Here is a 26,059-nt window from a genome sequence, read left to right on the forward strand (position 1 = left end):
TAATTATTTTTCATTTAAATAGCGTGATATTTACCGTGCGATTAAAAGAATTAATCGACATTCATGCCAATATCATTTCTTCCTATTCGCAATTCTACACAGTCTAAATTCCTCACAGTAAGTATTTAACCACATTCGCTATTGTGCACAGTCATTATTTGTGTACAGTAGCGATTCAGCCTTTTCGCAATTCTGCACAATCTGAATTCTACACAACGGCATTTCACCACAGTCGCTACTGTGCACAGTCATTATTTGTGCACATTAGCGATTCTCCCTGTTCGCAATCTCGCACAATCTTAATTCTACACAACGGCATTTCACCACAGTCGCTACTGTGCACAGTCATTATTTGTGCACATTAGCGATTCTCCCTGTTCGCAATCTCGCACAATCTTAATTCTACGCAATATCATTTAATCGCATTAATAGTTTATTTTTTCGTTTTTAGTCGATATATTTAGTCAACTGTAATTTTTTGGGTTTGATGGTACCTCAAAAGTTTAAATATAGTCAAGTACAAGTCAGACTCGTGCATGAAGGGTTCCATACCACTAGAAAGTGGTCAAGGGCATGTCGGGCCATGCTTAGTTGTAGGGTTCCGTGGTTTTCCGACAGTCATAGTAAGTGATTCCGATTTAAAGTGAACTATTTGATATATGCTATTGAGATTACATACTAAAAAAATCCTACGTTATGACGGGTATCATATTACAAATTATTTTCTGACCTAAAAACCTTCCTAATACCTCACACATCAAGGTTTTTATGGAATAAAATACCTCCTGCCCTATAACATATTACCCTAAAAAAATCATTTGCCACTTTTTATTTTACCACTTCCGCACGTTTAATATACAAGGTGTTACAAACTGTCAAAAAGTGATAAAGATAGACAGTCGCGTGCATCCAAAGGGGTTGCCGGCCGAATGCATATAGTTATGAGGCAGGCAACCTTTTTTCACGCCTAGGTATGTATAGTGCTTCTCTCAAACTAGCAATGAAATTAAAAACAACTATTAAATAAGAAATATTGTTTTCAATTATTTTTTTCATTTCTGAATGTCATGATGCTGTGTTCCTATATCTGTGAAATGAAAATTAAAAAATAGTACTTAGTCGGCCTAGGCCTTTAATTTAATTGCCGGCTTCTTAGATGTGCTCCGCCCGAAACGAAATGTTTGAAGCCTAAAATACCGAACAGAATGACAATATTTCATTGCATGCTTGAGAAAATGATATTGCGTAGAATTAAGATTGTGTGAGATTGCGAACAGGGAGAATCGCTAATGTGCACAAATAATGACTGTGCACAGTAGCGACTGTGGTGAAATGCAGTTGTGTAGAATTCAGATTGTGCAGAATTGCGAAAAGGCTGAATCGCTAATGTGCACAAATAATGACTATGCACAGTAGCGACTGTGGTGAAATGCCGTTGTGTAGAATTCAGATTGTGCAGAATTGCGAAAAGGCTGAATCGCTACTGTACACAAATAATGACTGTGCACAATAGCGAATGTGGTTAAATACTTACTGTGAGGAATTTAGACTGTGTAGAATTGCGAATAGGAAGAAATGATATTGGCATGAATGTCGATTAATTCGATTAATATTAAATCATTTCTAATTTGCAACACTGATACAAAATAATTCGTAGTTACCTCAACGTACATGCAAGTAAACGATGCGTTGAACCGTTTAAATCGAGACGCATTAAAAATTGCACGGCACTCCCGTTCCGATGAATGATTGAAGAGCGGTTATGGGATTGCTGTATCACGTATAAATCCAGCATCATGGGAAATTTGCCTGAGCGACTGGCAATCTCATTAACTTAAGGTAACGTGACATATGAACGGGCAGGCTCATGACACTGACGTCGATGTCAGTGATGGTTTACAGGTATTCACAAATATCTTTTCATCACACTTGCTCGAAAAAGATCTTATTTCATGCAGGTGTATGTGCTGAAGAACAAACGCCTATTTTGTTCCCGCGGGAGTTAAAGATTGTGAAAAAAAAAGCTATAACTCCCTAGGGAGTTATAACCTTTTTCCTTTAATTATGTCACTTTTTCATACAAACCAAGTAGCATAAATGAGTTTTACCTTTAAAATACTGACGTGTATAATTTGATATTGTTGTTTATGTTTAAAATTATGTAATTTGATTAATTTAACAGCCGTTTAATATATTTTTTCAATCGTGGCTGAATGCCGAATAGGTCTGTGCCTTCGATGCCTCACCTGCCAAGAAATTACAAAATGGCGGACGAATGTTTGATATGTCACCGTATTTAAGAATTATTTTACTTAAAATTTAGTTTTTTCTTCGCAAGTGTGATGGAAAACATTGTGTGTAACTCCGGGGGTAAGAATATTGCAAACTCGGGTCTTTAATTACCACCCTCGTATTCAAAATTTCACTTACCCCCCTCGTTCCACAATGTACTATTACAGTCCAACGTTCAAAAAATATACTTACAAGACAGAGGCGTGTAAATATATTTTTAGAACGTTGGTTTGTATAGATGTTTAAGTGAACTCTAACGTTCAGGTAAATTCACTAAGGTCGGCGCGAGTAAAATTAATTCGAAATGTCATATGATTGCCGTCCCCTTCTTTTTTCTTCTTTTTTATAGGAGGCAAACGAGCAGGTGAATTTCCCGATGGTAAGCCATTACCGCTGCCCATGGACACCTGCAACACCGGAGGGGATACGCTCTTTTCTTGTAGGTTTGAAGGTCGTATCGGTCTGGAAATATCGCAGGAGACAAATAATTCCATAGTACCACACGATAACCACCAAAATGTATAAATAGCTATTTTGATGACCGGTTTGGCCTAGTGGGTAGTGACCCTGCCTACAAAGCTGATGGTCCCGGGTTCAAATCCTGGTAAGGGCATTTATTCGTGTGATGAGCATGGATATTTGTTCCTGAGTCATGGGTGTTTTCTATGTATTTAAGTATTTATAAATATTTATATATTATATATATCGTTGTCTAAGTACCCTCAACACAAGCCTTATTGAGCTTACTGTGGGACTTAGTCAATTTGTGTAATAATGTCCTATAATATTTATTTAATATTTATATATAGTTACAGTCCTACAAAAATACGAGTATACCTTTATTTTGATTCGAGCTCTATCTGCAGTAGATATTGAAAAGGCTTAACTTTTTACTTTTATAATGGATTATGATCTCAGTTCAGTTCAGTTCAGTTCAAATATACTTTATTCATGTAGGCCTACCAACAAGCACTTATGAATAGTGAGACAGTATTACATATTATCTTAAGCTAATTATCAGAGCAATTTATTGATGTAAATACTTATTATATTATTCTCTTCTATTATATTAGTCCTTATGGTATTCAAATTCGCAGCAACGTTAGAATACTTTTCGCATCACTTAAAAAATCCTACTGCATCTATGTTATTTCAAGTCGATTATTATATTTTGTATATATAAAAAAAAATACGTGAGACTCGGACTTGGCCACTAATGGCCCGATTCGAACTTACGTCAAATATTAGGGCTAGAATGATATGGATTGGATATGTCAGTGTCACAAATGTCGTTTCTCTAAACAAAAACGTCATTTTTGACATATCTATGCTTATACAATGGGCTGTGCTCTGAAGAATTGTTTGACATGATGCCCACGGCTACTTCGTATCACCGCACCGCCCGCCGTCGGCGGGGTGTTCATCCTCACACCCTGGAACCTGGATGGTCGCGCACTGTGCGGTTTAAGAGGAACTTCCTCCCGCGTACGCTCCGGTTGTGGCATAAGCTACCTGCCGAGGTTTTCCCGAGGGTCTACAGTATGAGGTTCTTCAAAAAAGGAGTGTACAGATTTCTAAAGGGTCGGCAACGCGCATGTAACACCTCTGGAGTTGCAGGCGTCCATAGGCTACGGTGACTGCTTACCATCAGGCGGGCCGTATGCTTGCTTGCCACCGTCGTGGTATATAAAAAAAAATTAAAATTCAAATCGGCCCGAAAGACACGTGACGACGTGTATCCGAAGAGCGATGTTAGAGTAGGCGAAGTTTTAAATATTTTTGCCACGATTCAAAGAATGATTAAGACACTTTTTATTTTGCTTAATATAAAAAAATAAGATTTAAGACCTTGTAAAGATCTTTAAAAGATCAATAACTAAACGACATGTCAAAATTGACGTTTCATTCGATTCGGCTGTTATCCCAATAAGATCTATCTACGATATTTCTAACGTCAAAGTGACATTGGTTGCCCGAATCGAGTTGCTTCGTTCAATTATACGACAGACAAACGATATCTAACTGAGAACTTATCTTAACCAGAACTTATCGTTATCCTATGTCATTCTTCGAATCAGGACGTATATCACTAAGCGTATTGCTGTCTGTATATTATTTATGTTGTTTTAGATAAATAAATTAAGAAGAAAGATAAATAAAGGAAATAAGTAATTGCAAACCAAAAATATTGCTAGTATCGTATACTATCAATAATTACCAAGCAGTTCGTTATTATCATCCAAGAATATTTCCATTTTAACAATTTACACAACAATGCATCACCGTCAATTGTTTATCACTAATCTTTATTTCCATTAACGTACTCATAAAGCAAAAATTAATTTACTAAAGCGGTCATTAAACCCAGCGCGGGCGATTAAAGCGAAAATCGCGGTGTGAGCGATACGTGCTATGACGTGTGCGTGTGTACGTGTGTTACGTGCTCGATGTTCTACCCTCGTGCCGCCCAATGTATAATACATTCCGTTTCGATGGGATATCAACCTTCACTAAAAACAAACAAAGTAACATTTCATTTGTCTCATAAACATTCGAATAAATGAAATTCAACCCAATTTTAAATACAACTAGATTCTAATTTCCCTCGCTATAATTTTGTATGGTGGATGGCACGAGGCTACGTGTCGTGTGCGTGGGTGTTCGCTATTTTAATCGATTACCTACTAACTATATGAAACAGGAGACATTCAGTGCTGTGGTAGGTAGATATATTTTCCAGCGCTAGTTAAAACTGGTTAAAATAATTTGGCGATTAAAGCCAAAATCACGATGTGAGCGATAAGTGTAATGACGTGTGCGTAGCGTTATAATACGTGTGTTACGCGCTCGGTGTTCGGTACGTGATGTGTGCGTATAGACAGTGTAGTGTATTGACGTTTCGAGCGCTTACGTCACTGACAGTTACGGTCAGTCGAGGTTAGACCGGCGAGCAGTGCCTTTATACAACGGGATGTAACGTGTTGCCGAATTGCCGAACCGTTGGAAATACATTATAACGTATGATTTACTGAGATAAATATAGTACATTAGAGACAGTCTAGTAAATATAGAAAACTGACAGCTTCCTTACAGTGCAGCGAGAATCGTCAATGTTGTAGATTACATGTATTATTTTTACATTTTAGTTGCATACTATGTACAGTCAAGGTATTAAATATCGATACGGACAAGGTGACAAAAATATGTACACACTACCTTAATATACACCGTGGGCTGGTAAAACCCGACAGATTTTAACCACGCATTCCTGAGGTCATGAGGAGCAAAAAATTGGGAAAATTCGGCAAGACAAAAAAAAATGTTTTTTTTTTGCTTTTTCTTCATACGACACGTTATTTCTTCTTACATCTTGTCGAAAAAAAAACTAATTAGTTACAACGAATAACTAAAGTTTTTTTATTTACACTAAAAATTGCGAGTTTTTATAAAACTTATGTCTGCCAACAGGTATATCGAAACCAAGTCACATAGTGGCAGCGTCGCAGCCAAAAATGCGTTTATCACTAAGTTATTACAGAAACAAGTTTTTACAAAAATTGTCATTATCTCTAAAACAAGACCGATTTCAGAAAACTTTGTATCACATTTTAGTCTCTAAATGCGGTCAAGAATACACCTTTAAAATTTGTCGGGTTTTATCAGCCCGTCATGTCATTTTACGGTGTATAGGCAATAAGGTCGTGTATATATATTTTTGGCACTTTGTCCGTATCGATATTTAATACCTTGTCTGTACTATGACTAAACGGTAATTCTTATAGTACGGTCAGCTGTAGAAAAGAAGTACCCCCCTTGCATATAAACTTCTACGTATGGTACCTTTTATCTGCAGCAGTACGTACATTTCACTCTGAGTTTCCGCACACTGCTTTAGATTTTATATAAGTAACTTCTTTTTATTTACTGAAAAAAATATTTTTTATACCGCTTTTGTTGTTACAAGCCAACATGATGTTGACTGGTGTAAACCTACTTCGCTAGTTCCAGTTTTTGTGTAAGTACTGTGTAGTAACAAAATTTTGTTACTTTTATGCAAACATTTCTATCGGGTGCTCTAAGGACTAATTAAGGACTAATTCGGAACATAGTATAATACCACTACCGGGTTGGTGATGAAAACGAATACTAGTACCAATGTTTTAACTTTATTCATTTGTAACAAACAATACAACCAATTTACAATGAATATTCCAAGACGTCTTCACTATAGCTTGTCCGTACTCGAACTGGCCGCAAGTCACTGTGTTACACTTTTTATAACAATTCAAAATGGCGGGAACCAGTGACAAGTTAGAGTCAATTGATACTCTTTTATAAGCTAATCACTGGCTAATCATAAATAAAAGTAAAAATAGTCAGAATATAAGCTATTTATAAATAAAGAACCTTACAATAGTGATTGAGTTTGTAGTTAAATAGATTAATAGTTTGATGAGTTTCGGTTGCCGAGCTACTACGAGTATTCATAATGCGAAGCGTGTCGAATGTATGAGCAAATTTAGTTCAGTTTCACATTACAAAAAGTTGATTTAGGTACCCTTACTTTGTTTTAAATATACAGTCAGACCTGTCAGACAGATACATATCTTTACACTTTTTAAGAGGAATTCCTAGTTGCGATTTTTCCATACAAACGCTCTCGACTGTTTCCTCTCTCTATTTTTAACCTAGAGCAATGATTTTTGCAAATAAGATCAATATTATCAATATCTGTGCAATTTTGCTTTTTTGGAAAATTTAATTTTGAAAAAACTTACACCGCCTCGAAAATCGCAAAAACGGCTCAATTGAATTGGCTGCAAAAAAGGCGCAGTATACAAATATGATAACAAATATCCAAAAAATAAAAACATAGCGGCATAGATTATTTCCTCTCTCGCAGTTCCCAGGATTTCCAGTCGAGAGCGTAACCTCGATTTTTGAGTTTTTTGCGTAGGAATTTTAGTCCGAGGTGCAGTTGTCCTTATCGCACGCACGCACTCCTGCCCACCGCAGCGCGACAGAAACATAGCTTCAAAAATTCGAGATTTGAAAAGTTGCTCAGCTAGGAATTTCTCCTAAGTATATGCCTTTATAAAGGGTTAAGTACCTAAATAATTTTCGTCTTGTGCCCCCTTACAGTAAACTTTCATCTCCCAAACATTCTCAAGTGCCGTAAACCGCAAAACCGAGCGACATAAACCATTTCATCTCAGAATTGGCAAGTGAAAAGTACCTACGTCGCATTATGGCGGTTTTGTTCACTTTGCCAGAAGGGTCCCATTGTGCAATCTATGGGTAACCTACTCGATTTCTTTGCGGCCATCATTGCATTGATGTAGCCAAGTAGCCATGATAAGTAAGCTAGCGCATGTTGAGTTCAATTCGAAATTGAAAGCAAAACCTAGACAAGCTTCCTGAATCCTATTAACCTTTAATAAAATTACTATTTGCCTAATGTTCAAAACTTGCACTAAAAGGGCGCTCTTTACCTTCATATATTATAAGGCTTATTATGTTAAAATATATGTCGACCCTTCTATACAAACCCGATAAGAATTTCGTTAGCTAGTTGTATGGTGGGGTCAGCGCCATCTAGCGTGAGATTTGATAAACCTTTTTGTATACAGTTACTATACGGACGCGAACACGTAGATACTTTCGATTGCAAAAATATCTATACAATGTCCACCTTATTGCAATTATAATAAGGTACAAAAATGTTTAATTACTATTGAAGGGGACTGTACTAATTAAAACATCCGACAGCTTTCCAGTTAACTCGTTTTACACGTTCATTATAAGATTTATAATCGCATTGAAAGGATGTTACGTAATAAAATATAGACAATAATTGCAGTTGTTTGTTAGTATTTCATTAGACACATACCTAAGATGTATATCTATCGCAATAACATTTTTCTTTTATTAATTACCTAAGAACCAAAATTATCCAAACCCCACAAATCGAACCCGAGGTCGCGGTCGCGGCAAACCTCGACGGCGTTGGCGAGATGACCTTGACGCATTTGACAGAAACTGGAGGGACACGCACGGGTCAAGGGAAGAGAGGGAGGCCTTTTATATTTGCTATAAACATCGCGTTTCAAAAACTCTCCACCTATCACTTTAACCTTTAATGCTGAATGTTCCATTTCCTAACGATTAACAAAACCTCAATAACCACTGCAAAAAATATTTACCTACCTATTGCCACTATATCAGTGAATATCTGTCTCCGGCTTTACATTTATCTCGTAAGCGAACAAAATAACTACCCTTGACTTCTAAACGTAAAATCCAACTTTCCTGGTCACTGTCATATTTGATCGTATGCAGAAAAGTATTTTACAGTACATGTGGGGCTACTTTATAGCACTAGTGCGAGAAGTAGCATATTACGTTACTGTGTCGAACATTTAAAGGGCCATATGTACTGTAAAACCATAAAGTAAATATATATAGAGTCACAAACCCATAGTAGTCTCGATTAGTTCCAGAGAAAATCAAGAGATGTCACTCAGAGGACCATTTGGCCTACATCGGTATTTATTTTAATTGAAATCTCTCCAATTATCAACCAAATGTGTATAATTCCAATTGATTGGCATATTACAACAAAAAAACCTTTTAAAAAGGCCATTTAAACATAATTAATCGATGCGGAAAAAAATCGATGTAATATCGCGAGATTTATTTTAAGCGCCATCTATCGCGCCATTTGGCAGTTTAACTTCTTACCAGTGTACGAGATAGCTGGATTGTTTAAGGATAAGTACCAAAAGATGTCACTGTAGTTATCCTACATATAAACTAAAAATATTTTGTTCTTAGAAAAGTTACAATAATTATTTATATCGCTATATATAAATATTTATATACATAGAAAATATCCATGACTCGGGAACAAATATTTGTGATGAACACGCAAATAAATGTCCTTATCAGGATTCGAACCAGGAACCTTCTGCTTCGTAGGCAGAGTCACTCACTACAGACTAGTTGGCCGTTGAAATAATATATTATTTTGAGTCGGATCGTATAATCCGCCATATTACATTATGGCTAGCCGTTATCAAAAACAGGGCCGTCTTGAAATGCGGCGGTTCAACAATTAGCCGTATTGAATGCCGTTTTATTTTGTAAGTATGGTCATTGGTCACCCTACAATCTAAATAGTAGTACGATCATTGACGATATCTAAGGACGGGCCTTACGGACAATAAGAATGGGGCCAGTACAGCGGTGTCACGCACACGAATTCCAGCCAATCGTGCAGTCTAACGCCGCAACGCGATTGGTTGATGAGTTTGCATCACGCGCGCGATTGGGCGCAACTAGTTGCGTTAAACTGCACGATTGGCTCGAATTCGAGAGTGACACCACTGAACTAGCGCCATTCTTAGTGCCTATAAGGCCCGTCCTTAGATATATGTCAATGAGTACAATGCGATGCGGCTAAACGTGGGCCGCCTTATTGACGAACGTATCACAATGACAATCTGGCTAATCGTTGAACTGCCGCAATTCAAAACGGCCCTGTTTTTGATAACAACTAGCCGTAGTGTAATACGGCGGATTAAACAATCCGACTGCGATATGCGAAGATACACTTTTTTTATTCTTATACTATGTGTAGAACACTACTAATATGCTAAGTAGATGACCTATTATGGAAAGGGCTCATAACTAGAGATGCCACGAATAGTGGTTTAGGCCGAATACCGAATGTTCGGCCACACCGTAGACCGAAGCGCCGAATATTCGGTAAAAAATGTGTACTATTGTGAGATACATTTATTATGGAAACTGGTAGACTACTAAGGGATATGTTTGCTAAAATTGAAGTCTATACACACATACTACTAATGAACAACTTTACTATGAAATTTGTCTTCATTCGTAAGTAGATGTAATAGATAATCCTCTATCTAAATAACTATCTCCATAGCAAATTTTATCTAAATCAGTTCAGTGGTTTTAGAGTTGGATGGAGATAATATTGGTTGTAGCAATTGAGTAGACATCATTGAGGGAGAAAAAAAAAATCATTTTCAAGTGTTTCTTTTTTATGAGGATTTATTTCTATTAAAAAGATTTTCGTAGCTTGTGTCTGTATCCATTGAGGCAGGTATAAAAATTGTTACAATTTTTACCTCAAAATATTTTTATTGGGTAATGAGATGCATTGACCATATCTCATCTCATTGTCTTGCCCCATACTATATTGTTACTTCTAGTAGCTAGAGACTGGTTCCTGAAATAAGAAAATATATTTGTTAAATAGTTCTATAACAATACTTATAGATACAGTTTTCCTAACCTGCATGTTGACTTGACAAGAATAAGTCTACAACAGACAGTCATAGAACTTGGGCAACCAACATCAACAGACCATTCGAAAACATTCTTGAATGTCCTTCTTCTTTATGAAATTGGAAGCATTCTCATATAGATTATGTTATTCACAACAATGCGTGCCTTGACTCGTATTGTCATTATATTAAAGGTTAGATTTGACAAATATGTGCGTCACCTTTTTATAGAGAAGGATGCAAGACTGTATTTTTTTGCGTCGACTGTACCTAGGGCAGTAAAGTAAGAATTGTCTCAGATCAGATGTAATTGAAGTGATGTAATGGAAACATGTGATCTGAGGCTTTCTTATTGACTTCCCGAGGTGTGTATACTATTAACTGTTTGATGGAGCCGGAGAGCGGCAGCTTCGTTTAGCGCAGTATGCTGAAAAATGACGCTTTCGCACTGATTTTTCTGCCGTTTTTATAAATAATGGTACGGAACCCTTCGTGCGTGAGTCCAACTCGCACTTGCCTAGTTTTTTATAGGTATAAAATAAATTCTAAATATTGATGTCTATTGGTTTTTCGTTTTAGGAATAGCTAGATTTATTTTGACGTTCACAATATACATAGATTCATTTCAGTGTAGAAAAACATCGTGAGGAAACTGGACTAATCCCAATAAGGCCTAGTTTACCCTCAGGGTTGGAAGGTTAGATGGCAGTCGCTTTCGTAAAAACTAGTGCCTACGCCAATTCTGGGGATTAGTTGTCGAGCGGTCCCCAGGCTCCCATGAGCCGTGGCATAAATGCCGGGACAACGCGAGGAAGGAGATCACAATATAGATTCATATATATTGACATGAATGTTATTTGTAATGCAATCGTATGTTGCTTAATAAATAAATCTGAATCTAAACAACAGGAATTCCATTTACTTTTTTGAAACGACCAAATCATGTTTGACAAAAAATACTTAAGAGTATCACTCTGGTTTTAACATAAATAACATACATATTCGTGCGCATGATAGTTTTCAGTTCAGATTGACAGGAAGTAAAAATAAAGTTATAAAGAGTAGGTATTGAATTGTTTCAGTATTTACACAAATTAAGATTTAAATAAAATTTAAAGCACGACTTACCTGAAGTGATAATCCATTCGCATGCAATTTTCATCACTGATTCCCAAACCGGAACTTCATTTCAATAGCTTTAGCCTTGCTTTAGTTGAATTCACTATTTTGTGCCTGCAAGACAAAGTCGCAAGTGACGTTCATAGGTATGTATCTAATCATTCTAATCAAATTTCTACATTAAGAATCAAATAAAAAAAAAGTGTTATTACAAACCATTACATTACAAATTGGATTGGAACAGTGACAACTTATTTTGAGTGTTGCCATTTAAATTTCTTTGTCTCCCTAAAAATAACTTCACGATTGTGCTTGTCTAGTGCATGTGTGTTCAGTTAGAATAAAATAAAGCATAATACATATATTGTTTAAAAAAACAATAAAATATCATATGCTTCAATTTTAAAATAAATAGCTTTTCCATTCCAATCTCGAAGTTTTTTTAAGAAACAACTTGACAACTTTACCCTGAAGTAGGGGACTGTTTTAAAAAATGTTGTGCTGTAGAAAGGAACGTTATGAAAGTACAATTTGGTAACAATCATATACAGGTAACAATAATTTTGTACTTCAATGAAAGCAGGCGACGTTGCCAGCCTGCCAAATGCGCAACGACTGTGACCGTGAAGCTAATGACCTGACAACGTCGCATCCTAAAGTTCGGATCGTAGGTACATAATTATGTTTTCAAGTTTGTCGAAATGCTTCCTCGGGCAAAAATCACAACAAAAAGTTGTACCTCAAACAACTGTTTTCTTTTATCTTATACCTTTAAACGAGCAATTCTTGTATATATATATATATATATAAATATATTTCTGTGATCTCGAAAACGGCTCTAACGATTTCGCTGAAATTTGGTATATGGGGGTTTTTGGGGGTATACAATCGATCTAGAGTTGTCTTATGTTTGGGAAAACGCGTGTTTTCGAGTTTTCATGCGTTTTTCTTTCGACGCAGAATATGGTCGCTAATTTCTTGCCGCCGGCCACTGTCCGTCTGGCCCAGCGGGTTAAGAGGCGGACTGCTAGAAACGAGTGTTACGGGTTCGAATCTCGCCCGGTGACTAAATTTTGTTTTTTTTTTATGTATGTTCAAGTATATATATATATTTTAATTTTTATTGTTTTAGACAAGTTTAATTTAGTAAAAAAATGTAGTTAAGATTATCACCTATACACCACCATATTACAATAAATAGTTATAACCGAGCAAAGGTCGCCCAGGTACTATAGCTTATAGCTCATGCTCATTGTCATGATTCTACCTTCTTGACTCGCCTTACGTTTATTTTGACTCAATACTTATCCCGCTACTATTTGTTGTGCTATTGTTTAACTAGACTTTTACCGATCAGCAATTATTTCGGCTTGATTTGTTTACCTACTGGACCTTACCGGTTTATCTAACCGTACCTCTTGAAACTTCTATCACCTATAATAAGTGTCCATGTAATTCCTTATAACGTATCTCCTACTATTACAGTTTTTTCGCCTAGCCGCCATCCGCCAACCGTCCGACAAGAAACTTCGTTCCAAAAAGTCGTTCCAACGTCCAACAAACTTATACTAGATTAAGTAAGGCGTGTGAAGCGCTTTAGGTACTCTTATGTAGTTATAGACCCCGGCATGCACTTAATAACATAATTATGGTGTATTCTGATACTTAATTATATAGATAAAGATATGAGACATTACGAAACTTGCCTCGCGACGTTGTCAGCTTGCTCAGCTTCGAAGGCATTCTATTGAGCTGGCAACAACGCGACCACTGCGAGCAGTCTACTACATTATTTTGTGAAGACTATGGGCCGGGCCTCTACAAACTTCATTAATAATTAAATGCGATTTGCGTAACATGCTTGCATTGCGGCAGTTGATTTGCACATCGCAAAAAACGTTGTTAAACGTAAATAATGTACACAAAATTGTCTACAAAAAATTCAATACAATTTTTAAATGTTGATGCTAGCGAAAAAAAGTACTAAATCTTTCTTGTAGGCAATTTTATATAGATTATTTACGTGAAAGAACATTTTATGGTATGGGCCACCGTTTACGAGTTATTTAAGAAAAACTAAAAGAAGGGACCTTTAAACAATGTATTCAGGCCATTATTATAGTATTTATATGAAATCGCATGTTGCAAGACATGGTATCTGTAGAAACCATATTTTTTAAAACTGTAAACATGAAGTCCTCTTAGGCCAATGAAGGCCTTGTATATTCTCAAAATCCAGCTTTTTCAGTAGAAAAAGGCGGCAAAAAGTAGACGCGAAGGATCTATAGCCCATACATATTTTTAATTTCACGCCTTTTTCCATTAGGCACAAAGTTTTTTTGCAAGAGTATAAAGAACTACTTGCGTTTTAGATAATCACCGACAATTAAGTGCAACAAATTCAACCGATCGGTCAAATGCCGCACAAATCGCACGCAATTTGTCGGTGTGGTTTGTAGAGGCCTTGAAAAATTTCGCTAATACGAGTATGTATTGTCTTTTAAAAACGTTAAAAATTTTGTTCCCATTATCTAAACTCCACATGAAATTTTATTATGTTAATATTAGTCAAATAAAATCTATGTATAACGTTAATTAATATGTATTATAAGTACAGTCAAAGAATTTACAAACAACATGAAACTCGCTGGAGACCTCATACTATTGTCACTGTGATAAGGTACGAAATGGGTCACAAATTAAATTCCTTGACCGTACCAACCAATACCAACCTGATTACGTTATTACCTACAATTACATGCCTGCCTACATATTTTACATCACGTAAAAAGGTAAAATAAGAATAAATATTATTATTTTTTATTCTTAATAATATTTAAACGAAGAAATAAATTTTAAAATATATTTCTAAGACCCGTGTTCAAATTCAATTCAAATTCAAACGAATAAAGATACTTTGGAATTTGTGGGGATTGATAGAAATTAAACTGGCAATACTATATCGTTGACTTGCACTGCAGAGTGCCTACCGCGAACCACATTCGACGTGTTGCCTCCCCGTCACATTTACGTGCGAAGTTACAAGTGCGACTGAGAGGCAACACGTCAATGGTGGTTCGCGGTAGGCCCTCTCCTCTGTTTCGGAACGGAACATACTGTGGTGACTGTGGTTTCGGTATGTGACTCCTGCGTATGCGCTCCTTGTTATTCATTACTTTTTATTCATTGTTTTGTTTTTTGTTATTTGACTTCGGCATTCTCTACGGACTTACGATTGCTCCACGATACGGATTTGTTGACAAGGGATAACGACAACAAGGCACACTGAACGGACAAAGAAACACAAAAAACATGGCTCCTACCCGGCGCTGTCAATACATAAATTGCCTAAATACAAGCGGAACTCATTCATTATTCCGTTTTCCAGTAAAGGATACAAATCGTCTACGAACATGGATAAACAATTCAGGTATGTTTTGTTTTATTTACTTAATTACAAAAAAAAATCTATAACTGTAGACAAGTCATCAATTTCATGTTCGGTCCAAGTTTTTTTTATTGTTCACTTGTTAAAATGTTCTTGGTGTAGGGGATTGATTTTGTTTTTTGGTAATGTGGATGCATTACCAATTTTGTTTTTTGGTAATGTGGGAGGGTGGGAACATTAATTGCATGTAAAAATACGCAAGTAAGTATAACGGGTTAGCACTGATTGACATAACACGTTATTTTCTCGCGGATTATCAAAGTAATATTTCTTGCTTTAATTTGTAAAATAAAAGGTTATTAAATACTTTCAATGAAAACTATAGCGAACATGATCGGTCCAGCCATTTTTGAGTTATTGCAAAAGTTTTCTCATCTTAGTAAAAGACGTAGAAAGCGCTGCGAAGGTACTCCCTTATACTTGTAATGTACATGATACATGAACCCTACACTGAGCATGGCCCGACATGCTCTTGGCCGATTTTTATTTAAAGGAACTTTTTCGTTCTTTATATTTGTATCCAAATATTATTTCTCAATTCCAAATCTAATTTCAGGAACTGCAGTTGAAGTGACACCTGATACATCACCCCAAAAATTAAAGGTTGACCCCAAGAAATGTGTATGGAAAACGAGCGTTGCAAGTATTACACGATCAAGAAGCGGGAAGCTCATCAACTTCGTCAAAATTTGAACATGCATTTGCATGGAGGAGTGCCGTAAGAGAAAAAGATTACTTCACGTGTAAAATTAGCTACACAAATATTTTCCCATTCAGTTGGCGCAGCGATCAACACAGCAATACAAACAGGAGAACTGTCAAGCCCTACTGCTGCGAACACAGCTCAGTTTATTGTTCAGATAAACAACTTGTTTGACGCTCTCAACAGCAAAACTAAATTTGACAAGAATCCAAAGAAATGTGGATTAACAAAAGATAACGCTGCGAGGCAAGCATTAGAAAATGATCTCAGAATTCTACAAGACATAAAAAAAATTGTTGTTAAAGGAAATCTATAAAAGAACACTACGCCTCCTTGTTTCATGGGCTTACAGCAAAGCATTAATGGCATAATACTATTGTACACAGAAGAAAACACCGAAGGTGTACAGTACTTGTTAACAAACAGGTTAAATCAAGATGTGTTAGAAATATATTTTCAACATATAGACTAAAGGGCGGGAACAATAAAAATCCAAGCGCTCGAATGTTAAGGTCAGTCTTTCGTAGCTATTTAACTGAAATGCTAGTACGGCTACCGGGTCATCAAAATTGCGAGCAGACAGATGTATCAAATTGTGACCTATCTGACAATAGACAGAACCTCACCAAGGAGCCGGAGCCCGAGCCTCAGTTCGGATTCCGAGGATACACCCGAGCCTACAGCAAGTGTTGTGCCCCGCAGCACGGCCCTACAGCAAGTGGAGAAGGCTCCGACGCCCTGCACAATGCACATCTCGCACAGCCGCCCGCGCCGATAGCACAGGGACTCCGACTCTCGAACAATGCTCTGTCACTTATTTCGCAGGATATATAGCAAACAAATGTTTCAACAACTTTAAATGTAACAAATGCTTGAAGTCGATGACTAAAAATGTCGATTTAAGTGATAAAAAAACAATTATTTATACTAGAGAAAACCTATGGGCTCGCTGAAAACAACATTAAAATGCCCAAGTGTCAATTTTTACCAAGTCATTGACGTTTGTCTAACAAATTATGAGGACCAATTTAATATTATAAAACATAAATTAAATGTATTAAAAAACATGACTAATCATTTAATATGTATTTTAAAAATAGATCACGCTACCGCATATAATATATACTGTACAGAGCATTTGAAATACAGTGTAGAAAAATTAATTGAAACAAAAATCAATTATTACTGCAAATCACAAAAAAGAAACAGGATTCAAAATCAACAAAAGCTTAGGTTGTTACAAAATAAATGAAATAAGTAGTTGTCATGCTTGTTGTTTTATTTCCCTAGGCATTTGAAATACCTAGTATGTACTATATATGAATAATCATACGTAATACATATATCATACGTAATTCATATAATGTATGAAGCAGGTACAGTGCTGATGATACCAGTGGTAGGTACATGCACTTTCTTACGCCAGTAGGGAATGTCTAAAGTGTATTCCCATTTGTGGGAAGGATCCATTCCCATCTGTGACCGCCTCGGTTTTTTCCTGTCATTGTTTTGACAGTTAATCGACATTTGTATAATAATAAGGACAGGAAGAAACCGAGGCGGTCACAGGTGAGAAGGATTCATTCTCATTTGTCCCCGCCAGCAACAATGTGAATGGATTCCTACCATTTGTGCCCGGTGGGGACATGTATTGTGGGAACAGATGAGAATACACCATGTCTAATTCTTTTACCGTGGCCGTGTGGCCGTGGTGGGTGGTAGCAGGCGCAAAATTATTATGACATTTTTATTTTCAGCAGGTCAAATCACTTAGGTAAGACTTGACTATGTAGCGTAGGTATAATATTACCATCAGAGTTTAATTTTCAGAAAGTATATTAGAACCCGTTTTTGACTACGCTATTTCTCTGTACCCTGCCTCTTCTCCACACCTGTATTGCCTAATATAAGTGCCCTAATTCAGTACACCGCCCTATCCGAAAAATAGTTCATAAATTATATATATAGGTACTGAAGATCCGCCATCCCTGTCCTAACGTCATTCAAGTGACGTGACAGAGGTCCAACCAATGGAATGTTGTAAGTAGGTAATTAATTACATGCGGGCTGATATCGTAAGTATGCATTACTACCACCAAGTTGTTGCTATCGGTAACATGGGAATTAGTTTTTCATCTGTTACCACTGGGAACAACTAAGATATTTTTTTTATCGAATCCATTGAATGGGGTTGGCTGGCCCATAGGTTTTACCGGCCAGTCCTACGAATAGTGTCAAATTCTTGTTTTTAGGGTTCCGTACCCAAAGGATCAAACGGGACCCTATTACTGAGACTCCGCTGTCCGTCTGTCCGTCCGTCTGTAACCAGGCTGTATCTCATGAATCGTGATAGTTAGCCAGTTGAAATTTCTACAGATTATGTATTTCTGTTGGCGCTATAACAACAAATACTAAAAACAGAATAAAATAAATATCTCTTTCCAATCACCGAAGTTAAGCAACGTCGGGCGGGGTCAATACTTGGATGGGTGACCGTTTTTTTATAGATAATGGTACGGAACCCTTCCAGTACGAGTCTGACTTGCACTTGGCCGGTTTTCTTTTTTCTATTGAAATTTTACCGCCTGGATATCCTTTAAGCCAAATCTAATAGAACAAAACTAGAATTAGGCTACCGCGACATAATTTCATTATTATTTCGCGGCGCATAAATTCATTATATTTGACACTTTCTGCTAGCTTGTTGCGTAGATTCTTAGCATCAAAGAAATGTTAATATATTTTTCTCTGTCCCTCTCACCAGAAAAAATCTAAAAAATTGTATATGTGATAACTATTTATCAAACAGCTATCTTCGGCAAATAATTAACCTATACAACGATCCCGGTGGATTCACCTCACACGAAGTCGTGGTCGGTTTTAAAAATGCCAGCAATATAAATAGGCCGACGGGTGTCGCTAAATCGAACGTGTAAGTCCGTCTCTATCGCTCTTGCGCAATTCCAGTGGCAGATGCCCAGATAGACAATTTCCTTATTTCGATATTCGTGGTATAGGGAAACACAGTTTCTGGAGATGCCGGTTCGAACCCCGCTGGAATCATGGATCATATTTAGCTTCACTTCACTAATAGTTTGACACAACAAACTCATTTTTGAATTATTTTAAATATTTGCTTAATAAGTTATCGCAAGAAAATAAATCTATTCAATTTACTCAATAAAGTGACACCTGTTGATTATTCGTAATCGTTGACAACGACATGTCTAAATAACTTTCAATGAAGATGTATAGATGTCGCTAGGAGTAATAATATTATATGGTATTGATGATATTTCCTAAAAAGTTTTATGACCTGGATGTGACACTTAACGCCATCTAGTCTCCATATTAGGCAACAGCGCATTTTCAGTGACGCCATCTAGTATCGACGCGCTTTTAGGCGGTCGCATTTTAATGTATGGGGTGGCCATATCTTATATATATCTAATCTGTGGTAAAACGTTGTACGATACATGTGCGAATAGGTAATTCGCAACTCGTGTCGATTTAAAACACTCCCTTCGGTCGTGTTTTAATTTATCGCCACTCGTTTCGAATTTCCTATTTTTCGCACTTGTATCGTAATGTACTATTAAGTTATTCTTATGAACGCCTACCTTACCTTTTGAACGCTGTCTGTCAAACTCGTGAAGAACGTCACGCACAAGCCAATGTCTGTTATAAACCGTACTGGAAACCTAAGTTACTGGACAACGTAGGTACGCCATGGCATTTATAAGCGTTCCTGGCGCCACGGGTACGACTTCGTAAGTTCGTACTACACCTTTATGGGATCTTGGCGTTCAAAGCGGCGTTGTAGCGTCATCGACTTTTAAGAATTTTCTTAAGGTTTATATTTCTTTATTTATTTTTTAATTCGACTTTTGTGATCAAAATGCAGTCGTTACGTTTTGAAATTATAAGTAGGAAGGAGTGAGCATTCAATAAAAGCGTTGTAAACTCGCAGAGGCAGTGCGCAACGGTGCGAAAATCTATCAATAAATTAATAAAACTACCCATTTTGTAGGTGAATATATTTATAGTAAATGAACGCATGGAAGTGAGTATCCAATTTTGTTGTCAAGTGCACACGTTGCATAGATTGAAACCCGACCAATACATCGATAGGAAATACGTCTCGTAAACATGATTTGGCTCTAATAATTCTATTTATGACATGTTCAGTGCAGTTTCGTGTTGCCGTCTAAGCGTGCGACTTATAATTATAAAGGATATTTGGTAGATATTGTGTCTATCATAGGTATAGGGACCGTGCGCGTTGGAGGGTCTGCCATCTTATGGCCTGAATCGGAACTATAAACATGTACATTTACACGTCACATGTTTTCTTGTGCATAGTAGGTTCTGCCATTTCTTGGGCTACATCGGAACAATAAACATCACATTTACGCCTCGCGCCAAAAATCTGACGGCTCCTGTGCTGCCTCCTACAGTTCATGCACGCTCCCTATATAGTGCTACTAATATATTTCGGTCTTCATTAGAGTTTTGTACCCAAAGGGTCAAACGGGACCCTATTACTGAGACTCCGCTGTCCGTCCGTCCGTCCGTCTGTCACCAGGCTGTATCTCATGAACCGTGGTAGTTAGCCAGTTGAAATTTCTACAGATTATGTATTTCTGTTGCCGCTATAACAGCAAATACTAAAAACAGAATAAAATAAATATTTATTTGCAATTTCGAGGTTCTCATCCAATCACCGAAGTTAAGCAACGTCGGGCGGGGTCAGTACTTCGATGGGTGACCGTTTTTATAGATAATGGCACGGAAGCCTTCCTGTGCGAGTCCGACTCGCACTTGGCCGGTTTTTAGGGTTCCGTAGCCAAATGGCAAAAAACGGAACCCTTATAGATTCGTCATGTCCGTCTGTCTGTCCGATTCTGTCACAGCCACTTTTTTCCGAAACTATAAGAGCTGTACTGTTCAAACTTAGTAAGTGGATGTATTCTATGAACCGCATTAAGATTTTCACACAAAAATAGAAAAAAAAAACAATAAATTTTGGGGGTTCCCCATACTTAGAACTGAAACTCAAAAAATCTTTTTTCATCAAACCCATACGTGTGGGGTATCTATGGATAGGTCTTCAAAAATGATATTGAGGTTTCTAATATCATTTTTTTCTAAAATGAATAGTTTGCGCGAGAGACACTTCCAAAGTGGTAAAATGTGTGTCCCCCCCCCCCCCCCCCCCGTAACTTCTAAAATAACAGAATGAAAAATTTAAAAAAAATATATGATATACATTGCCATGTAAACTTCCACCGAAAATTGGTTTAGACGAGATCTAGTAAGTAGTTTTTTTTAATACGTCATGAAATTAAAATTTTTTTTTTTTCATCATACCCATACATGTGGGGTATCTATGGATAGGTCTTCAAAAATGATATTTAGGTTTCTAATATCATTTTTTTCTAAACTGAATAGTTTGCGCGAGAGACACTACCAAAGTGGTAAAATGTGTGTCCAAAGTGGTAAAATGTTGAACGAGATCTAGTAAGTAGTTTTTTTTAATACGTCATAAAGGATAGGATCGACTGTCCGTACATAATGCATTGTTGCGGGCTTCATAAGCCCAGTAACGGTGAATGGTTATGATTTTAGTTAAGATATTTATTGTTACTTACATAGTTTTTAAGTTTTATTGTACATAACTAACATTTTATGAGCCACATGCGCTTGAAATAAACGGTAATTTAATTTAATTTAATTTTAATTTAAAAGGAACCCTTCCTGTGCGAGTCCGACTCGCACTTGGCAGGTTTTTTATTCTTACTCCAAATGATCGTTGATGAGGTTTCGTATTAGATTTATAATAATATTAAATATTCGAACAATAGTTTCAATACAACACAATATATGTACAAATACTCTTTATTACACACCTCAATAAAGGAAAACAATACAAAAGAAAACAGAAACATAAGCAGAGGTAAACAACAGGTGTTCTTATCGCTAAAAAGCGATGTCTTTTATCAACCTTTAGGTTTAATAGTTAAAGCGGAAAGCGGCCATTTCGTTTAGCGCAGCGAGCCGAAAGTTGACGTTTTCCGTCCAGAGAACAGAAAAAGATTTTTTACCAGGACGCCATTCTGTAAAAAAAATGGTGGTTTATTTTTAAAAGTAGAACGTAGTATAACATTTTTTCTAACAAATTATGCTCTGACGGGATAGAATAACAACAAAAAAAAACCACCCTAAGATACAATTTCTGACTAGACGTACAAAATGTGAGATCGTGAATAGAATCCAGCTAAGAATATGAATATTCAGCCACAACGTGCGGCCATATGCAGGCTAACAAGGCTCGTCAGCGGAACGCGGAGCGTTGACTGCTGCGTCCCTATTATTTTATGCCGTCCTTAGTCTTGGCACGGGAGATAATTTTATGTCTGTTATTTCGAATAGAAGAGTTACGCTAACATTATTGGTGTCGTATGTTTTTCCGACTGTCCAGCGTTTCTACTCTACCGGTCGCATTTTTCGAATTGATTATCGTGAAATTTCGCGAGAAAATAAATAATAGTTAGGCATCGGAGTTTTTATCGCATGGTAAGACTAATAATAGCGAGCTATGGAGTCGACATTAGCAATAAAATTCAACTCATACTCATTCATCTATTTAATTACTGATTTTAATTTTATAATCAATGACAAGAACGTTGACGAGTTTGTAAACGATCCTTTAATATTATCTTTGAATATATAAATATGACAAATAAGAATAATTATCATTTTTGTATTAATTATATTAAGAAATTTCATAAAATACTAATTTGTATATTAAAAGAAGTAAAAATAATATGACAAGTACGAGTCGGACTCGCCCACCGAAAAATGGTCATTATTCTTATTTGTTACATTTGTGTCCTTAAAGACAAAATTAAAGGATCGTTTACAAACTCGTTAACATTCTTTTCCTCGACTATAAAATTAAAATTAGTAATTAAATAGATGAATGAGTATGAGTATGAATATGAGTTGAATTTTATTGCCAATGTCGACTCCATAGCTCGCTATTAGTATTATCATGCGATAAAAACTCCGATGTCTAATAATTGTACTACTACTAATGCCACTTTCTACAAAACCAAAGGTTGACAGCAATTCAGGGACGAATCATGTTGTCCCTTTCTAATGTCACTATTCCTTTTCGGCTATTTAGGGTTGTCAAAATTCAAATCATTATCTTATCGGTAGTTGTGCACGCAAAGGAACGTCAAGGTTTGCCAACCCTAATAATAAAATTGCTCGGAGCAATGCTGAGCCGAGATCGCCCGGAAGGTCCAGTGTGACACCTTTCATTGTGCAAGTAAATTCGATACTTATTAATTCTTTTTTGTAGTACATAAGTACATGCTAATGTTTTTTCTAATGGCGAAGCCATGGAAATTAAGTTGAGTAATGGATCACTGGCGTTGTAAAAGATGTGTTCTTTGCGAAGCTTTTAATCATAACTCTCGAACCTTTACGACACCTGCCTGACGAACTCTGCATGCCTGTTCAACTATTAACTAGTTCCAAACGGAAAAAATGTACAGCTGTATTTAACTACTACATAAACATAAGATTGAATGGTTTATAAAAATAACATAAATAACAGAAGCATCTGTTGTTCCGCTTCTAAATCTAATACTGGATATAAAAATAAAAGATCTAGTATCCTACAAGCTTTTATACATTTGCGACAGCATAGTGTACCTAAAGCTTACTAACTTTAAAGCTCAGACCTGAAACGTACACCGGGTTCCGAACGTTATCTATCCCTGATCCACTACGTTCTCTCAAATGTGGTTATTTACGAGGCTTTCAACTCCCAAATCCGTATCGAACTAGTTCAATCCAAGCTAAACAAGTTGAAACTGAAATAAGCAGCCGTCGCACACTTGTTTCCGTGCCTCAGGGATAAAAAGAAAAGTAGCGAGCCCAGCTTTTCTCGGCCGGGTGCATATGCAAGGGGGACGCGGGGCGAGAATCTCCCTTGTTCAGAATGAAGTTACGGATCCTCTCAGAAAATTGTTTCATATTTTTCCTCGGCATGTGACGCGCGAAAAAACTTCGCGATTGTTTCAGACGGGTTAGCCAATAGGGTTGTTTCCAATTTTTTGAAACGCTTTTATTACATTCCCTATTAACTAAAAGTTGCCCTAAAATTCAACTTTTTTACTAAAAACGGCTTTAAATATGTTAAATTAACAAAATATATTTTGACGGATGCTTTCGCGCCCAAAACGCTCTTTGAAAATTGTGTGACGTCACAGTTTACGGTTTGACAGATAACTACATACACACGTAGAAGATACGAGATGTCAACGGACATTTGACATTTGTTGTTTATCGCCTAACTGTCAACACTGTCAATCCGAGAGTTGTGACGTCATCAGAATCTTCAAAAACGAGTTTGGTCACGTGACGTGTGCCAAAAGATATTTTAAATTCAATATTTACAAAAATATGGTCATTACAGGTCCCCTAAAAGTAGTTTAACATGTTCTTATAATCCAAAAGAATTTATTGGGATACAATTCTGCCCTAAGATTTGTAGATGGAAACAACCCTATTGAGAAAATACTTGCGGCCGCAAACTTTGCCGTTTTAGAAATTTGACAAAAGCCAGTGTATATAGCGCGTATTTCTGATACGATAGGGGGGTATCGTTATGTTATGTGATTGCGTACGATGTATCAATACTCCTATTCAAGAGTGGATTCGATCTAAAAATGATTTTGTTTTCTATTTACAGCGTGTATTTTTGATACGACCGCATAACCAATAAGATAGTTGGTGATGAACACACTTTCATAGGTTTAGTAAAAAATGTTCGACTTTTATTTTTTCCATATAAAATAATTCATCAAGCAACATATCACTACTTAGTTTTAACTCAAAACTTCACAACTGTCAAAGTATAACTACAGAAAAATAGTATTTTTGTCACAATATTGAAAAAAAAATAGTATTTACCGGGAAAATGGCAAAAAATAGGACGCCGATTTGAGGCGAATTGCGTCGTTTAAAAATCCAAGTCTCATACGATGCAATATCAGTGACATTTGTATATCCCTTTATTTAGCGATGAAAATATAATATTTTCGTACTGTATTGTTTTTGTATAATATATAGTACAAATGGCTAAAATATAGTACGATACAATATATAGGTATTGTAGTACGGGTAGCAACCCTAAGTGACCATGATGTACAAAATATATTGCCGGTCGAAAAAAAATAATAATTATGTTCTGGTAAGTGGTTGGTTGGTTGGGCCACCTTGAGAGAATGGACGAAGATCGGAACGTAAAAAAGCGTACCTGGGTCTCCTAGCAGGAGGACGTCCTATCGGACGCCCTAGGTATCGCTGGAGCGACATGGTGGAGGCGGATCTGCGCGAGCTTCGAGTCGACAATTGGCGAGAGGTCGCACAGGACCGAGAAAAGTGGCGCTGTCTTGTGTCGGAGGCCAAGTCTCATTTTGGGTCGCTGAGCCAACGGAGTAAGTAAGTTAAGACTAAATTGAAAAAAAAAGCCTTTCAGAATTATTTTATAGCACTAAAACTTACGTCTAGTTTAAGTTTGCGGTTATATCAAAAACACACTGTATGCAAAGCGAACTTAACTGACGAGCCGACGCATACGATTAGCCGGCTTAGTGCATAAAGCTCTTGTGTAATTATGCAAAATGTCTGCACGCACCTAATTTATTAGCTAGTCTATTTCCGTGTCGATTTTGAGTCTAATTCGGAAAGCGAAAGCAACGTTTGTGATTTAAAATTCGAAGATCACGAACGAAACCGGATAGGCCGTGGGCGCTGCGGCCATGAAAACGAAAGTCACTTATTGTTACGCCCATCCAGCTCCTACTACAGGGGCGTAGGTAACACCTGCCTCGCAAATTGCATGTATATTTAAAATTATTTGCGATTGCGTTAATATAAGCTTTCGTAATGGTACTTTTCATCATTTAAAAGCCCGCAGGTTTCCAGTAAAAAGCTTACTCAATATATCAATTATTAATTAATACACGCCAAAGTTTCTACGTATTGTTAATATCAAATTGGGTACTTGGTACATGTTGAATATTATAACAAAATTTAGCTAGATGGATAGAAAACGAGCCATCTATTATAAAAAAGTAAAAAATATATATTGAGATTATGAAA

General features: G+C 36.7%; 1 protein-coding gene and 1 long non-coding RNA gene across 3 annotated transcripts in view; both read left to right on the forward strand.

Moving 5' to 3' along the window:
- Nucleotides 1–26,059, forward strand: part of LOC133522367 (brain-specific angiogenesis inhibitor 1-associated protein 2) — a 380,180-nt gene that overhangs the window by 266,984 nt on the left and 87,137 nt on the right. The gene's annotated exons all lie outside the window — the stretch shown is intronic.
- On the forward strand, nucleotides 14,553–17,144 carry LOC133522351 (uncharacterized). Its single transcript, XR_009800043.1, has 2 exons — nucleotides 14,553–15,156; nucleotides 15,731–17,144. It is a non-coding gene; the product is annotated as an uncharacterized LOC133522351 (long non-coding RNA).

The sequence above is a fragment of the Cydia pomonella genome, chromosome 10, assembly GCF_033807575.1.
Source record: "Cydia pomonella isolate Wapato2018A chromosome 10, ilCydPomo1, whole genome shotgun sequence".
Classification (NCBI taxonomy): Eukaryota; Metazoa; Arthropoda; class Insecta; order Lepidoptera; family Tortricidae; genus Cydia; species Cydia pomonella.